This window comes from Protopterus annectens, chromosome 1.part0 (assembly GCF_019279795.1).
Source record: "Protopterus annectens isolate FY-2018-M chromosome 1.part0, PAN1.0, whole genome shotgun sequence".
NCBI classification, from domain to species: domain Eukaryota; kingdom Metazoa; phylum Chordata; order Ceratodontiformes; family Protopteridae; genus Protopterus; species Protopterus annectens.
In genome coordinates, this window is record NC_056725.1 from 1,712,496,635 (window position 1) to 1,712,514,276 (window position 17,642).

The following is a 17,642-nucleotide window of genomic DNA, read 5'->3' on the forward strand; positions in this document are numbered from 1 at the left end:
ATACAGAAGTGGCTCAGATGTAAAATGCGCAGCTGTTAACTAAATGCAAAATAAATAATAATTAACTAAGTAAATGTATAAATAAATGATTTCAGACAGGATATGAAAAACTGCAGGACAGCTTATTGATATAATAGTCAGCATTATTACACCAAAGTATTAGGTTTTATGGTTTTAGTTAGTGGGAGGGGGTTTCTTCTTAACAGAGTCTGAATGTCCTTCCTGTGTCCATATATATGCACATATTCATGTCCACATATGCACATCTATGTGTGTGTGTGTGTGTGTGTGTGTGTGTGTGTGCGCGCGTGTGCGTGCGTGTGTGTGTGTGTGTGCGCGCGTGTGTGTGCACGCGTGTGTGTGCACGCATGTGTAAAACTCTAAATAACATAAAACAAATGTCAGAAAAATGAATGAATAAAAACATGAGTTATTTTCTTGCCATTCATTCATTTTCTAAACCACTTGTCCTGAGATCACTCTTCCTTGGAGTTAGCAACAGTTTCCACCTTATCCTCATAGATACCAGAAGTTCTCAGGCGAGCTGAGAAATGTAATACCATCAACTTGTCTTGGGTCTGCTCTGGCCTCTTCTCTCAGTGTAAATAAGCAATGGCCTCATTTCAAGATCCTCCTGGATTTCTAAGCATGTCACTCTCTCATAGAGACTGTGCCTAGTTCCCCTGAAAGCAGTCTAATTTTTGATGCTTGCATATGTGATCTCATCCTTTCATTCATTACCCAAAGCTTGTGGTCAGAGTTGAGAATGTCGACAAAGACTGTTTGCAGTATTACTACCTCTGTACCGTTCCACTGAGCAGTATCCTGATATCCTCTACCTTCACTCATGACCAAGACTCTGAGATATTTAACCCCTTTCACCTCTTCTGTATCATCACCTGCAGAGACCAATCCGTTCTTTTCTAGGAAAGAACCAAGATCCCTTATTTGAAGGTGTTGATTTTCATTCCGGCCTCTTCACACTCAGCAGTGAAATCCTGCAGCTCGAGCTGCAGATCACAGTTAGGTGAGGCTATGAATACAACTTATTCTGTAAACAGCAAAGATCCAGCTTTCATGTCCCAAACTGGATAATCCCAAAACTTTGACTTCCTCCTAACATCATATCAGAGCCATAGCTGGCTCATTTAGTGCCCGGACCCTGAAGTAGAGCCCCACTCCCTAAAAGGCTTCAGTCTTATAGAAGCCTAATGGGCCTTGCCAGTCAGTTTTTTTACAAATCCATGCCTCCCCCTGCTCTTCAATTAAAAAAAAGAACAATAAAAAGAACTTTGTCATTGTAGAAACATGGTCCTTGCAAATTTGCTTCCTACAAATCCAAGTCCTCCTCAACTCTTTAACTGTAGAAAGCTGATTGATGCTTTTGTACAATGTGACTTCCTACACAGATATTCAATTGAAGAGCAAAAAATAAATAAAATAAAACTGCAATGCCTTTGCACCCAGTTGCCCCTTCCTTCATCCCACCCTGGTGATGCTACTGCATTTTGTCCATTTAAAAGACAGGATGCACCCAAGATGAAGTCTTATGTTTACGCTGAATGTGTCCCCCTTAGTACCAAGAGCATGGGCACAAATTCTCCTCTGTTGCCATACTATTGCAATGCACCCCCCCCCCCCCGGCTAGCACAGTTAGTAAGCTTAATGCATTGTGAATTGATCCCAATGCAATAAGATGGATAACAAATTTGTTAAATGGCAGAACCCACAAGGTGTGGGTAGCAGAAGTTTCATCAGAGAGTATGAGGATGGCCAATGGCATCTTCCTGGACTTCTTTTGTCTGACATGTATTTTTCTGATCTACAGACTGTGAACTAAGACCAATGGCTAACCAAGTTTGGAGTCTAAACTGGGGGTTATTTTTGAAGCCCCACTCTGTCACCTAAGCCCTTCAGCAAGAACTCACACACTTTTTAGGTGAGTTGGTGTACTAAACATAGGCTCAAATGAAATACTTTAAACTGCAATATTGTCTCATTTGGTAAATGATGCCCACAGGCATACAACATAGACAACACCCATCCAGAATGAGAATGTTGTTACAGACTTTGGAACATGGTTGATAATCCCTTCTCCTTTGATAATCATGTAAAACAGTACGTCCTTGCAGCTAATTGCTATAGAAGTAGTATCCAGCTCTAAAGAAGTCATTGTCCCCTTATATTCAGTATTAATTAGGACAATTATTGAATACAATGCCCCCTTTAGGTATACCTCACTTTATATCAAACAACTAGAAAGGCCCCAGAGGATCCTAGCTAAGAAGAGCACTGGCTTAAAAACCTTAAGCTACAAGACACACTGTCACTTTATTTATTATCTTATAGACTCATGAGAGGAGATACATGCTTTGCTTACTAGATCATTAGAAAACCAGTGGTCCTGGCTCACTTGGATTGCCACAAATCAAAAAGTCCCATGGATGCCAGAAGCAGGGATCTAAAATTTCATAATTAAATAAATACAACATGGTGAGGAGGTAGGTCCATTACTAGGCACCACCTCTGGAATAGACTCCCACTGCAAATTAAGCAGTGTGCTACATTATCATACTTCAACAAGGAGCTGGAGGATCAGAGATGCATTCACAAATTCACCCTGGCTTCACTGGCAGCTACCCATCCTCAAGAAATGAGGTACAGTCTAATGGGGGTTACTGACAAGGAGTAAATGGCTGAAAGACACATTTGCTTTGTATTTCCTATGACTCCTATGATCCTACAAGGAAGTTTGGGGTACATGGCGATGTGCCTTCCCCAAGTCCACAAAACACTTGTAGACAATATTGTCAGACTTCAATTTCCCATGCAATATTTATGGAGGACAAACAGCATATCCAGTGCTCCATAGCTAGGACTGAGTCTGCATTGCTCCACATAAATCAGAGTCTTGACTAATTGATGAAGTTTCCGTTCCAGAACCCTGGCATATGGTTTCACAGAGAGGCTGAAGAATATAATACCACTATAAATGGAACAGACCCTCCTGTCCATCTTTTTGAAAATGGAGACTGCTACCTCAGATTACCAGACAAGAGAGGCTATCCTGATATTCCATGCAATATTAAAAGTGTGTTAACTATGACACCAAGACAATGCTCAGTGCCTTCAAAATAGATTCAGTTTCATTTCCTACTTCTGGCACTGCCTCTTCAAAAGAGGGCTTATCCACTAGCTTTAGGAGCTCCTGAATGTGCTTCTTCCACCTATTGACAATATCTGCATGTAAGGTTAATGTTTCTCCTCACTTGCTAAGAACAGCTGTGCAATACCCTACTCTACCATCTGAGATGCTGTTAGTTTAACAGACCCTGTATGAGGCCATCTGAAACTCCTCCCACATCAGACCTACCTTTGCTCTACTGACTGCTGCAGTTGAGGCCATCTGAAACTCCTCCCACATCAGACCTACCTTTGCTCTACTGACTGCTGCAGTTGACATTTTCTTGGCTTGTTGATACATATCAATCAGATCTAGAGATCCCCAGTCACCTATTGCTAGAATTGCATGGAAGCCATCTTTCTACAACTTTACAACTTATTTCACTTCAGTGTCTGTTATTGGGTCCTAGGGTCACCAAGCAATAAATAGCATTCCCTTTTAGGCCAAAACACCTTACCTGTTCTGGAGGTGGGGTTCAAGTCATGCTACACAGAAGTTTCAGACAGGCATGTCCAGGATACCCTCACAATGTATTTGGGTTTCCTGAGTCTGTACAACTGCTGCCTTCACAGTCTGTTCCAACTCACCATTGAAGGGTGATCAGTTGACAGCCCAACATCTCTATTTACACAACTGTTTGAAACATGAAGCCTTGGGACTGATAAAATGACTATAAAGTCAATTGTTGACCTTTTTCTCAAGGTGTTCTGGTGCTAGATATATTTCTAAGGACTTCTTTGTACAAACATTCTGTCTGTTGTGGACAATCCATAACTAGTACAGAAGTCCAATAACAAGAATTCCTCACCCAGGTTCCGATCAGGAAAGCTGATTCTCCAACTCATTCCTTACAAATATCTCCATCATTCCCTACCTAAGCAATACATTCTGTAGAACTCCAGCATCAGTAGGGGGTACCCCATTGAGCAATTCACCTATGTTCTCCAGTTTGAATTTTCTGAATAGCTGTTAAGTGCATATGCACAAACACCAGACAGAATTTTCCTTTCTGAATCATGCAGGCACTTTGAGATGACTCTGTTATTTACTGCTGCATAACCCAGATGAACGATGACAACCTGGGCGAGGGACATGTGAGAATCTACTTACTTGTCTGATGCCTTTCCTTTAGGGTCATCTTCAGAGAAAAGGGATGCAGCTCTCCACTCAAGTGGTGCGGTTCCAGAACCATTGCTGAGGGTTGGACTAAGACCGACTATTCTTATGGGTACAAACTATTAACTGGATTAAACTGAAATAAAAACAAAAAGGAGGAAACTCTCCAGAACCCACCGGAAAGCTTAGTAAAACTGTGATAAAACACCCGATGCATTTAAAATCCAAACACGTATATTTATTTAAGCACAAAAACACAGGCTTTTTGTCGGTAGCACAAACCAACTTCTTCAGAACAGATGCAACGTGACCAAATTAGAATCCCTACTTATACTGAAACATTATGATCACATGATTACCAAGGTATGGGTTCACAAGGCCGTAGCTATGTAAAACCCAACCTGGAACAATACTAAACAATAAAAAAACAAATCCGCTCGCTCTACTAAAAAATAGAGGATTACAATGAAAACAGTCGGCTGATTGTCTAGTGTTACTCTTGTGAAACTATTGAATTTATAATGTTTATAATTAAAAACTTATAACAAAAAATACTTATAATTAAAAACATGAACCACTGTTGACAAAAATACAGACAGCACTTGTATTAAAACTAAAATATGAACACAATACATGTGCCGGCTGTTTGCCTTATATTGCTCTCGTGAAACTACTGAATCTGTGATGAAAACATAAACCACTGTCAGCAAAAATACGGACGCCAGTTATGTAAAAACTAAAGATCGAACACAGTACATAAAAATACCTGTATAATTAAAAAGAAAATAAAAAATATATAGAAATCTGTTGACTACAAGTTAAAAATACATCTAAATGACCTCAGTACAATTCAATAATATATAGAATGAAATACAGAGTGAAATGGAAATGTATATAACCATGTCTGAGAATATAAACCTGATCGCTGTTATTATTAATTCTAAAAACTCTTGACCAAAAACCTATAACCCTCATAACTCCCTACACCGATAACCAGATAATAATAATGATGTTAGAAATGATGTTACCCTAATAACCCCTACAATTATGCAAACCCAAAAGAGGGTTGGAAGGAAGAAAAAATTGTTTCCAACTAATAAGTGAATTGATAACATTATGAACTGCTATATGTCAAGCAAGAAATATATTTGGACTCTGGTACATCTGTGAAATGTTGTCATCTATTTAACCTTTTGAGATTTAATAGGCATATTATAGATGACATACCATATATGCCTGGAGAATAACAGGCATCTAACATTAGCTGCCACGTCAATCCTCTACTTTCCAAAATAAGTGACACTGGTCCTCCCCTACCATCTGACTGTACTTGGTCAATAACTGAAAACAGAAACTCATGTTTAGGGTTATCTGATATATGTTTCACCAAAGCGTTCTCCAATTTGTCCTTTCTTATAGCATACAGATGTTCATATATGCGCTCTTGTAGTTTCCTGTCCATTTTACCGACATAAAAAGCTGGACAGAGGGATCACTTGACCAAATAAACTACTTGAGCACTGGTACAATTGTACCTACCAAATATACCATATTTGGTACCTCTTATTTCAAATTTGGAGCCCATCTTAATGTTACTACAATAATGGCACATATTGCACTTATACATGCCGCCCCTGCAATTGGAAACCCTAGGTTTCTTCTCTAGTATACGTTTGAGGTTGTAACCCCTTTTGAAAACTATCCTTGGAAATTCCGTCAACTTCTTCCGGATGGAATCATCCTGGATGACCAAGTTCCAGTTTTTCAAAATGATGGAAGTAATCTCCTTTGCATCCAATCTATATGTCAATATGAAACTATTAGACATTGAAGCTCCTGAATCTAGCTTAGCGTCATGATCTTCCTGGGGTACACTAGTTTGATACAGAATGGGTAAGTAAAAACACTTTTCCCTCTATCTCTGTACTTCTCTCAAGAGATCAGAAATATGGCCCTCGGGATAACCTCTATTCAGGAAAAGACTTCCCATGAAGTTGCATTCCTGCAAGAAGTCACTTTCTCTAGACACCATCCTAATGGCTCTAACTAGTTGCTCTTTGATGATAGACCTCTTCTGTGAGAAGGGATGACAACTGCTAAACTGTACATAACTATTGGAAAATGATTCCTTCCGATATATCTTGGCTATGTAGCAACTATTTTCCTTGTCCTTCATTAAGTCCACATCCAGGTATGCAATCCTATCCAAGGCAAAACTGGAGGTAAACTTGAGAAATTCTGTAGAAGAGTTGAAAAAATCTACAAGCGAATTTGCTGCCTCCTCATCTCCTTTCAGGATGATAAATATATCATCCAGGAAACGTGTGTACATCAATACCCTATCTTGGACAAAGGAATTAGATAGTATATTCTCTCTTTCTGAATAGGCCATGACCAAATTGGCCATGCTAGCTCCACATGGAGACCCCATGGGGACACCTATCAACTGGAGAAAATATCTGTCATTAAATGTCTCATAATTACAAGACAAAATTATGTCTAGCAATTCACTGACCAGTTGTGTTTCTTCAGCTGGAGACTTTTTTTGATCATCATAGCTGGAATCCTGTCTAAGGCTACTGAATGGGGAATGGAGGAATGCAAACCCTTCACATCTATGGTCAGAAAATGACTATCTGCACTGTAAGGTACTTGGTTTACCCTGGATAGGAAAGACCAAGAGTCCTTAGATATCTGAGGCTCACTTACCACATATTTCTTCAAAATAGTGTCCACCTCTTTGGCACTTCATTTGCTTCAATGGTGAAGTTTACAAACAAAAACTGGGAGTTGCTATGGGAGCTTCTTGTGCCTCCTTTTCTGCGAACATTGTATTACATAAATGGGAACAGACTTTTATATTTGGTACAGACTGGGTGAAATACATTAAACACTATGTTAGGTACCTGGATGATATATGTTTGTTATGGCATGGAACAGAAGTGGATTTTCAGAAATTTGTCAGCTACATTAATTCCACTACTTCCTATCTGACTTTCACACACTCAGTCAGTAACATTAGTTTGAACTATTTGGATGTAACTATAATTAAAGATGTCACTAATGGCAAGTTTGCTTCAAGAGTATACAGGAAGCCTACATATTCTAATTCTTATCTGCATTTTGGTAGTAGTCACCCTTTCTACCAGAAGAAAGAAATTATTAAAGGGCAATTAATCCGTGCTTCTAGAATGTGTAGTACTGCAGAATACTTTGTAAATGAGGTAAACTTTTTGGAAGAGAGATTCTGTGAAAAGGGTTACCCAGCCAAATTAGTTAGCAACTTGGTCACTGAAATTTCTACACGTAGGGAAGAAAAATACCCACCACTTTTAGGGTGTATGACACCGCAAGTGGGTAACTTACGCAAGAATACCCAGAAATTAGAACAAACTAGTTACACACGTACATTCTCTAGCAACTCTAATTTAATAGAGGAAACAATATTAAGGTACTGGCCAGTTCTTACATTGCATGAAGAACTAATAACAAAGGTCCCAAAAAATCCTAAATTTGTCAGATGCAGGACACCAACATGAAAGAACTATTTGAGAGAAAACAAATGGTGGATACCACTGGTAGTAGATTTAAGAAGGGAACTTATAAATGTGGAACATGTAAGCAATGTCCTGCCATTTTGAATGACCATAGCATATATATTCCATCTAGAAAATATCTATTCCGGTCTCTTTAACAAGAGATCATCAGTATTATTATTTAATATCAACTTATTTACATATTATTATTTATTTTATGTATAGAGAATATAATTAATGCATCAATACTTGAATATTTAATATTTAATATTTGATTATTATTTTTATTATTTTTATTGTTTATTGCTGTATTTTATTATACTTCTTATGTTTTTTGCGCACTAACAGTGACACAACAATCAATAACTATGTGAATGGTTTTATGAAATAGCACACATGATATTATTTATTTATTCACTCACATATATTTTGTTATTTTTAAATGATATTTAAGAAAATGTATTTATTGGGATTTTATGTATTTTAATTGTGCTGTTTAGTATTACATTTTTAAACTAGCTAACAATTAATTAAATTTGATTAAGCTTAATTAAGGAATCACATGATCTCTAGGGATGCATTTAAATAAGACCATTTTGTCCTACACTGTTATCTTGATAAAGCTCAGTATTGCACTGAGCGAAAGCGCTTGAGAAGGATTTGGAGGAAGTTTTTGCTCTGTGTTTAAATAAACGTTTTTTGGAGACTACCTCTAGCTTTTCGCTGCCTTGGATCGTATTTTTTACTTGGTTTTGGCTCTGAGCTTTCTGTTTTTTTTCTGTTTACCTGCTACTACTCTATCTAAACCATGTATGCTCTCTAGATCTCGTGTATGACAACCTCTTTCTACAAATTCTTTTCTCATCCCTTGAAGTGTCCCCTGTAAAGTCTCATCATTACTTGTGAGTCTAGAATACCTTAGAGTTTGACTTTTAACAATGTTCTTATAGATATGTGGGGGGGTGCATACTGTTGCGGTGTAGTAAGGCATTCCTTCTATATTCCTTCTTAAACACCTTTGTATGTATAGTGTTTCCTTATTTTATTAATTCAACATCTAAAAACTCTATCTGATGTCCAGACCATTTAGCTGTAAAAGACAGGAACTGTCATCCCATTGACATATAGAATGAAATCTTCCAAAGCATCTACACTGCCTCTCCAAATCAGAAACACATCATCCACAAAACGTTTGTAATAAACTATGTTTCCAGCGTAATGTGTATCACCAAGAAAATAAGTGCTTTCCCAATATGCCATTACTGCATTGGCATAGGAGTTAGCGCAGGGTGTCCCCATTGCTACACCATTTATCTGTAAGAAATATGTTGCATCATATACAAATACATTATTATTCAAAATTAAATCCATTAACATAGTGCTTCTAATGACATCATCTCTAGGCATCCATTTTTCAATCAGAAACAATCTCAAATAATCAACTCCTACATCACTGGGAATGCTAGTGAAAAGTGACGTAACATCCAAAGTCACCATGTAATCATGTGTCATAACTTCACAGTTTGATAGTGTCTCTAAAAGTTGTTGAGTATCCTTCAGGACAGAATCTGTGATTTCTACCAAAGGCCTCAGCTGTTTCTCCATATATATATTGATATGGGCTCTGTGAGCCAACCTTTACTGGAGACTATAGGTCTTAAAGGGGGATTGCTCATCGTTTTGTGAATTTTGGGTAGCCCTCTAAATGTAGGCACTAAAGGCTGCTCTACCAAAAAATATTTATATATGTCCATATTTAGAATACTACACATCACCATATCATACAAATCACTATGGACATCTTTAATAATCTTATCAAGTTGCGTGTAATTGAGTATTCGATATTTGTTGTTATGAGACAGCATAGTTTCTATATTTGTGGTGTAATAGTCTTTATCCAACACCACAACCGCACCACCCTTATCTGCAGGTCTAATGACTATCTGATTATTTGCACATAAAGTCTGTAAAGCCTGTCTTTCTGACATACTCAAATTATAAAAATCAGGTTTCAAAACATTGCTATGACGTTCAAAAATATTTAACAAATCTTTCTCACATGCTTTCTCAAATGAATCAAGCAATGGATGTAGCTGTGGTATAAAAACAGATGGTTTCCTAAACGCATTCTCATTACTATGTATAGTACTACAATCATTAGCATATAGAAGCTTCAAACATACATTTCTAGAGAAACATTTTAGATCAATCACAATGTTTGAGATATCGATATTCTCTGAAGGAATATAAGACAACCCCTTATCTAAAACAGCTTTCTCGAAGTCCGTTAATACATATTTGGACAAATTAAGAGTTAAACCTTGGGTACTGGTTTCCAAATCTTCCTCTGAAACTCGTGCTTCTCTTTGGAAGATTTCCATTTCCTCCCCGAATAACCTGGACTCCACGTCGATTTTGTAGTGACTTTGTAGGGGAGTGGAAAAGGAAGAGAAAAATCCTGCATAGATGTCGAAGCCACCGGCTCAGGTGATGTTCGTTTCCTACTCATGACTGGCTCTACTGGTTGCGAAATGTCTGTAACAATTTCCCCAGTGTTGTCTATTGATGAAGACAATGTCTTCTCTACTACACATACCTTGTTCTTATTACTTCCTGTCACTGCTGTAGTATACAACTTAACGTCAGGAGGTGGTACCTGTTTTGAAGGGAGTGTCGAATTAGTGAAAGACTGGGAATCAGTCTCTCTATTACGTGGTAGTTGTTTTGCCCATGAGAACACATTCCCATTCATAAAATCTAGGGAATCTCTCTCTAATTTCTTCCTTTTAGCTTGCAATGACTTATTATCAAGGACAACAAGTGTATCATTTATATCTTGTAAAAATTTGTTCATTTCAGCGTGTGAAACCAACAAAGCTAATTGCTGTTGAACTTGTTTGGCTTCATCACTCAGGGCAGTCGCAATGGCTGCATAGTTTGCTATCAATAATTTAATATAGTAAAAACTCATCTCCAAGTTTAGCTTTTGCCAGTTAATCTAGTGTTCAGGGTAGGTGGAACCAAAAGTCGGCATCTTCAAGATGCATAAACCTCTCAGGACAATTCAAAAACACATACAAGTCTCCATATGTTTTCATTGCCATTGGGTATGCTTAAGTTTAGTCATTTTAGCTTCCAATTTTCTTGTCAACTGTAATGCCTCGATATTAACTGGTTTTGAGGCTGCCTCTTGGGCATTAGCAAGCAAATCTTTGCGTGAGAACATCAATAAAGGATTCCCTTCAGGCTTCAAGAATTGTAAAAGATTAACGGTACCTTTAGAGGAGATTTCTCCCAGAGGTAGGGTTTGATAGGTTTTTTCTGTCATGTCCCCTTGGTTAATCAAAACAGAATCCAGTAAAAAATGAAAAAAATGGCCAGGGCAAAGTGCCTCTCTAAGAAATAAACAGCAAATGATCAAAAGACAAAAAGAGGCACACCACAACAATCAAAGCTAACCTTTTTATTCCACAAGTAAGTGCTTTCACGTCCCTTAGAACATTTCATCAGACTTTAAAACACAAGTGATAGAAACTTCTTAAATAATGGCTCAAAACTATTAAACCAATAAAATTACTCTCTGAGTTAAAGCAGTCATTAATATTTTAAGGTATGTATATGTATGTATATATTATATTATGTATATACTTATATCCAATGACTTCAAACAATATTTTTTATTTTTAGTTAAAGAGTTTGAAGCAATTTGGATAAAAGTATATACATTACACTTACATTCTGCATTTTATGTGGGGTATAAATGAGGGATTTAGATTACTTTATTTTTTTACCTTTAAAATAGTAATGACTGCTTTAACTCAGAGAGTAATTTCATTGGTTTGATAGTTTTAAGCCATTATTTAAGAAGTTTCTACCACTTGTGTTTTAAAGTCTGATGAAAAGTTCTAAGGAACATGAAAGAGCTTACCTGTGGAATAAAAAGTTTAGCTTTGATTGTCGTGGTGTGCCTCTTTTTGTCTTTTGTTCATTTGCTGGTTATTTCTTAGAGAGGCACTTTACCCTGGACACTTTTTTTGTTTTTTACTGGATCCTAGGAAAGGTGTTCAAGAAATACTGAAAAGAAATATTTATAATGAATGTTTAAAACAAAAGAAATACTATTGCTGAATATGTACAATTTAGAAAATCACTAAAGTTCTAATCATGTCTCATTCATCCCAATACATGCTTATTGGTTACCATTAAACATTCAGGCATAAGATAGAGAACTATGTGTGCCTATTGTGTGGGAGGGTTGTAAGGTACCAGTAGGAGTAGTCGGTCTTAGCTCTGGTAACAAGGGTAAATTTGGCTAGGCTTGTAAGGGCCCTTGGGCCATTAGGCTAGTAACTTCCTATGATCCCATGAGCCTATGAATCCTTAATGGAATGCCAATCAATCACAGGATGCACATAAACTCATAGTTACAGGCCATTTGAAGGATGACAGATTCAAAACTAAAATGTAAAAATCTGTTTTGGGTATAAGATGGAGACAGAGATTCTGGCAAAAAAAAACGATGCAGACGCAAAAAGGAAATACTGACTCCACACAGAAGGCACCAAATCTAGAAATCAAACTGGAGAACCAATTGCTAATGCTTTTCTTCCCATGCCTCATGAATAAAACTGAGAAAATGTCCCTCATTCTCATTTTTTACAATAACATTTCTGTGTCTTTTGTAAACACATTTTGAAGAAACAAATGAGTATGTTGTGACGACCCTGCTCTGGGCCAGTGATCAAGGAGCCTCAATCCTCACCACTGACACCAGTGGGGAATGTTCACTGAGAAAAATAATAGACACACTCAATATTTTCAGATGCAGGTCTTTGTATCGAGTAAAATTTCTCTTAAGAGCACACAGGGAATGTGCACTCCAATTCTAGGGCTGGGCTTTCCCTCCAGCCCCCAAGTAAGACTCCCCACTGACATAGCTATTGAGTTGAGTCCTTAGCAGGCTTTCCAAGCCAAGTTCTCTATTATCCTCTCTCTGAAATCAGTGCTCTCAGTGTCCCTGTTCAAAGTAGCTGACACACACACCCACACACACACACACACACACACACACACACACACACACACACACACACACACACACACACACACACACCTGGGAAAGGCTGGCACAGCTTAACTACTTTGCCACCTCCATCCAGACTATAAGTTAAATACACTGCCACCAGAATACTCACAAAGTCAAAGCTACTCTAAGGCTCTTTCCAGGGTACCCAATTGCTCTCAGTGAAATTAATACTTATACAAATGGTAATGTTTGACCAAGCTGCAAGTTTTTCAGGAACGTGGAGCCAGAGTGCAACAAAATAAATGCAGATCCTCCCAAAAGTTAAATATTTTCTAAAAGACCAGCTGCATTGAAAGGTATAAATGTATTTAATAATAAATAATAAAAGAGAAAACATGAAAATACTGAATATCTATGTACAGTAAACAACAGAGTTTCAATTCACAGGAAATATATAAAACAGCACAGGTGGAAAGACACAGACAGTTACTGAAAAAATACTTTCAGCTAATCTCACTATATTTTCCTAACTGACTGAAGAATTACTGTTCCCCTAGTTACTTACTAAAGCAAGGCAAGATGAAGGTGAATGGGTGTCTTCTCAGGTTACCAAAAACAGAATGCATCTATCACACCTCTCACAAGTATCTAAATTGCTGGCTACAGAATTACATCAAATCTGGTCATCTGACTCTGTGGTTCCCACACTACCCCCTCACTAGCAACCATGCCAGGATTTGGCACAGATGTGTCACAATACACACATACAGAACTTTGCTAAGGCTTAATATATCATCTGAAAGCTGTAAAATAATTCCACCACTTTCACCTTTCCTGCAGAAAGACTTTTTACAGACACTGAGTGTCTGGCTGCATTCAGACCTGTGAGATAAAACTTTATAGCCTAAACCAAGTCATTTAATTTCAGGCTATTTTTCTTAAGGTTATCTGGGCTGAGCTTAACCCCTTTCCTTACCGTGTCTACTGTTATAATATATACATTTCAGCAGTTACAACAATACAGCCTGACATACATGTATATTTCTTTTCTGGCCAGCAGGACACACTGTTGATACATTTTTAACACAAGCAGCTTTACAAATATATTTTTTAACACAAGCATCTGTAAAAATCAGTTTGGTATTCAAATGACATATAATTCTTTACAAAACTTTAACTAGCTATGCAGGCATATGTTACACATGCCCTGCCCTGCTCTCTCTGGCACAGCTGGTACTATCTCACATCATTACATATGTCACCATGATTTTCATAATACAAATACTGTTTGTTAAGCAATAAAGTAATATTTAGAATTTGAGGAAAAACAGAGTATGTCAAAAGCCCTCATTGAAATTTATGGAGGGAGAACATGCAACTGATGTACAGTAATAGGTTTTACAACTTGCCTTAGTTCAGTTAACTCTAATGAATGAAATTGTCTCTGTAGTCTAATGAAAATTATGATGTCAGTGTTGTAGAAGTGAAGGATTCATGTAGAGAGAGGGAAATGAGAGAGTGACATACTTTTTTACATGTCAATTACTCATGGACTTGACATCAGAACATTGGGTGTATCCACTGTCAAAAGGACAAGGACAAGTGCAAGAAAATGGAGGGAGGTGGGCATTTCCTCCTATCCTGAGGAAGAATTCAGGGTAGATGAGGTTTGGTGTGTGTGGGGAGTCAGCAACTAGAAACAGGGAGGAGCTGTCATTCTGTAATTCTGTATTTGAAAGGTAAATGGTGCATTCTTAAAGGAAATTAGATATGGGCATTATAACTTTTCATATAAGCACTTATGTACAAGGAAATATACAGAGAAAGAATGCTGAGAGGGTAATGAGCACAGAGAAACAGAGAGAGGAAGGAAGTGTTGTAATCATAAAGTAGGTGTCCAATGAACTGTCTAGAAAATGTATAAATGAAGTATAATCTGGTCACTTTTTTCTTACAACAGTTATTTCTTTCATACAGAACCACAATCATCACCTGCATCTTGGGTCACCTTCCACTGAGGGAATCCCAATGAATGAGGAATGTGTTGAATAAAATCTTTGAAACCTCTTAGATGCCATAAACTATTTCGCACAACTATGTTCCCAGTCAGTTAGTATGATCCAGTGACCAAAAACGTCTGTCTGTCTAGAAACCTAGCAAATCTGCTGGGCATTATCTGTACTACTATAAGCCTGGAATTCTTTACCTGTATCCATCAGGTCAATATCCTCTCTCCCATTTTTCAAAAACACTCTGAAAGACTTCCTAGCTAAAATCTGGCTCGGTTATTGCTCAAAACCTGGATAAATTATATTCCTAAATATGAACAAGTACCTTTTCATTCTTTATACCTCATTACTCAACGTTTTCCCTTACTTCCTTACTGCTAGCTAATTCACTTCCCTGACTTTTTCTCTAAATATGCCATAAGCCTGTTTTTTCCTCACTTCATATTGCAATTCCTATTTGTATTAGACTAAGTTGCCTTTAATTCCTCTACAAACTGTCTAACATTTCTCTAAATATTAGATGATTGTAATATACCTTGTATCAATTCTTGGCCAATGTTTTTATATTGTGTCTAATCTGTTATAATTATTTAAACTGCAGATGTTTTTGTTTTATTTTTGAAGATTGTAAAATTATTGTTCTTAAAATGTTTTGCAATAATTTAGAGCTTTCTCCCCAGGCCGTCACTGAAAATGGGTTTCTACCCAGTTGGACTTTCCCAGTAATCAAATGTCAATAAATAAATAAATAAATTTCATTACCCCTCCTCTGCACTAAGTTGAGGAGATATGTTCAAATGAAAAGAGTCTGATGGGTAATTATAATGGCATTTGAATCATTGCAGTTTTGCATCAGGCTGTTTTCCTTCACATTTATAGTGTGAGGTGTTCCTGAAGTACAGATCGCTAACCCTAGTAGCAAGCTTTGGTCTTTACAGTCTGTAGAACACCTGCATTGGAAACAGATGAAGCTAGAAACACAGAGTGTCCCTGTCTAGCCTCTAGCAATATTTATGTGCTGATAAGCATAAAAACTCTCTGCTTAACCTGATGCTGTCATCTGAATACTAATTACAATGAATAAAGGTTCAGACAGTTGTTAAATGAAGACAGTGGTTTTCAGCTGACCAGATAAATAGAGAGCTTGAGAACAATTGATATACAAATACACAGACAGATAAACAAATAAAGAGCCGGAGAAGCAGTGCCAAACTAAAATCCAGATGGAAGGAATTCACTTGCAGCAAATTATTTTGTTATACACCAGGATATCATAGCTAGCACATGCGTTTCAGCACCAGCTTCCTTCTTTATATGTCACTTTTCTGCTTACATGAAGCATATGAAGAAATTATCAGACAAATTATCCAAATCCAGTCAGTGCATTAGCTAATGAAAATTTAGCAGTGATTTCAAATAATTATTATAGACAATAATTTTAATAGGACAATGTCTAAATAAATCCTAGATAGCAATACCTATTCAGAAAATCTTGCTAAATGCCATATATAAGTTGTAAACAGATTACAATATATTTTATGGTGAAAAATTAACTTCCAAGTAACATTATTAAATGTAATGGAGCAAAATAGTAAAAGCAATTTAAGTTCATAGGTTGATAGGTAGGTACCAGGCTATTGGCCTAGGGCCTATATAAGCCTAGCCAAAAAGATACCCTGGCTTTTGCCACCCAAGCAAATTATTTTCCTGTGCCCCTGTCGAGCAGAGCCACAGAGGTGATGCCCGGGGTGAATTTCCTATTTCTCATCCAATCATCAAGATTTTTCTTGAAGAGTGCTAATGAGGAGCTTTGTTTGATATAGATAGGTCGTTTGTTCCAGAGAATGTGAAGTCTCTGGGACAGGAATCTATCCCTCCAGCATGTTCTGTTTATTGTGGTGACAAAGTTTAGGTTCCTAGAGCATGTAGAACGGAGGGATTGGGATTTCTTTAAGTGGAGCATGTCCAACAGTTCTGGGTTTCACATAGCTTTGTATGTTAAGCAGAGATCACCTCCGAGTAGGCGATATGCGACGGAGTAAAGCTGGAGTTTTTTGAGACGGTCTGCGTAGGTCATTTGTTTGAGGCCAGTAATTCTCTTTGTGAGGTATTTCCTGTTGCAGCTGTCATGTGAGGTACATACCAAAAGGGGCATTATACTCTATAATGGGTCTAATGAGTGACAAGTAGAGGGGAACAATAATCTCTTTTTTCCTGAATGAGAAACCTTTTGTGACGAGGTGTGCCACATAGAAGGATTTCCTGACTACTGTGGCGATGTGATTATCAAAGAAGAGACTACTGTCCACCTGTGTCCCAAGGTCTCTTATCACACTTTTGGTGTTAAGTAGACTACCACCTATGTGGTAGCTCATGGGTACAGAGTTTTTACCAAAGGGGATGACAATGCACTTTTTGGCATTGAGCTTGAGGCCATGGCTTTGACACCAGGCATCTGTCTCATTGAGGCCCTTTTGTAGGATGTCCACATCATTAGGAGTTTTGATTATGGCTCCTAGTTTGCAGTCATCTGTGAACTTCATTAGCCAAAGACCTTCTGTGTTAGCCTGTAATTCAGAAAGGTAGATACCAAACAGGAGAGGACCCATGACTGAACCCTGTGGTACTACACTTGTCACTGGTCTGAAGTCGGATTTGGAGTCTGCTGCTTTCACAGTGTGAGTTCTGTCAGTGAGCCAGTTGCCAACCCATCTTGTGACATAGAGATTTATACCTAGTTCAGTGAGTTTATCTATAATTCCAGAGTGGGG

The 17,642-nt window shown here is 37.6% G+C and overlaps 1 protein-coding gene across 1 annotated transcript in view; it reads left to right on the top strand.

Moving 5' to 3' along the window:
• The window catches only part of GRM1 (glutamate metabotropic receptor 1), a 3,392,621-nt gene that overhangs the window by 1,313,175 nt on the left and 2,061,804 nt on the right, over positions 1-17,642 (top strand). The window lies entirely within an intron of this gene.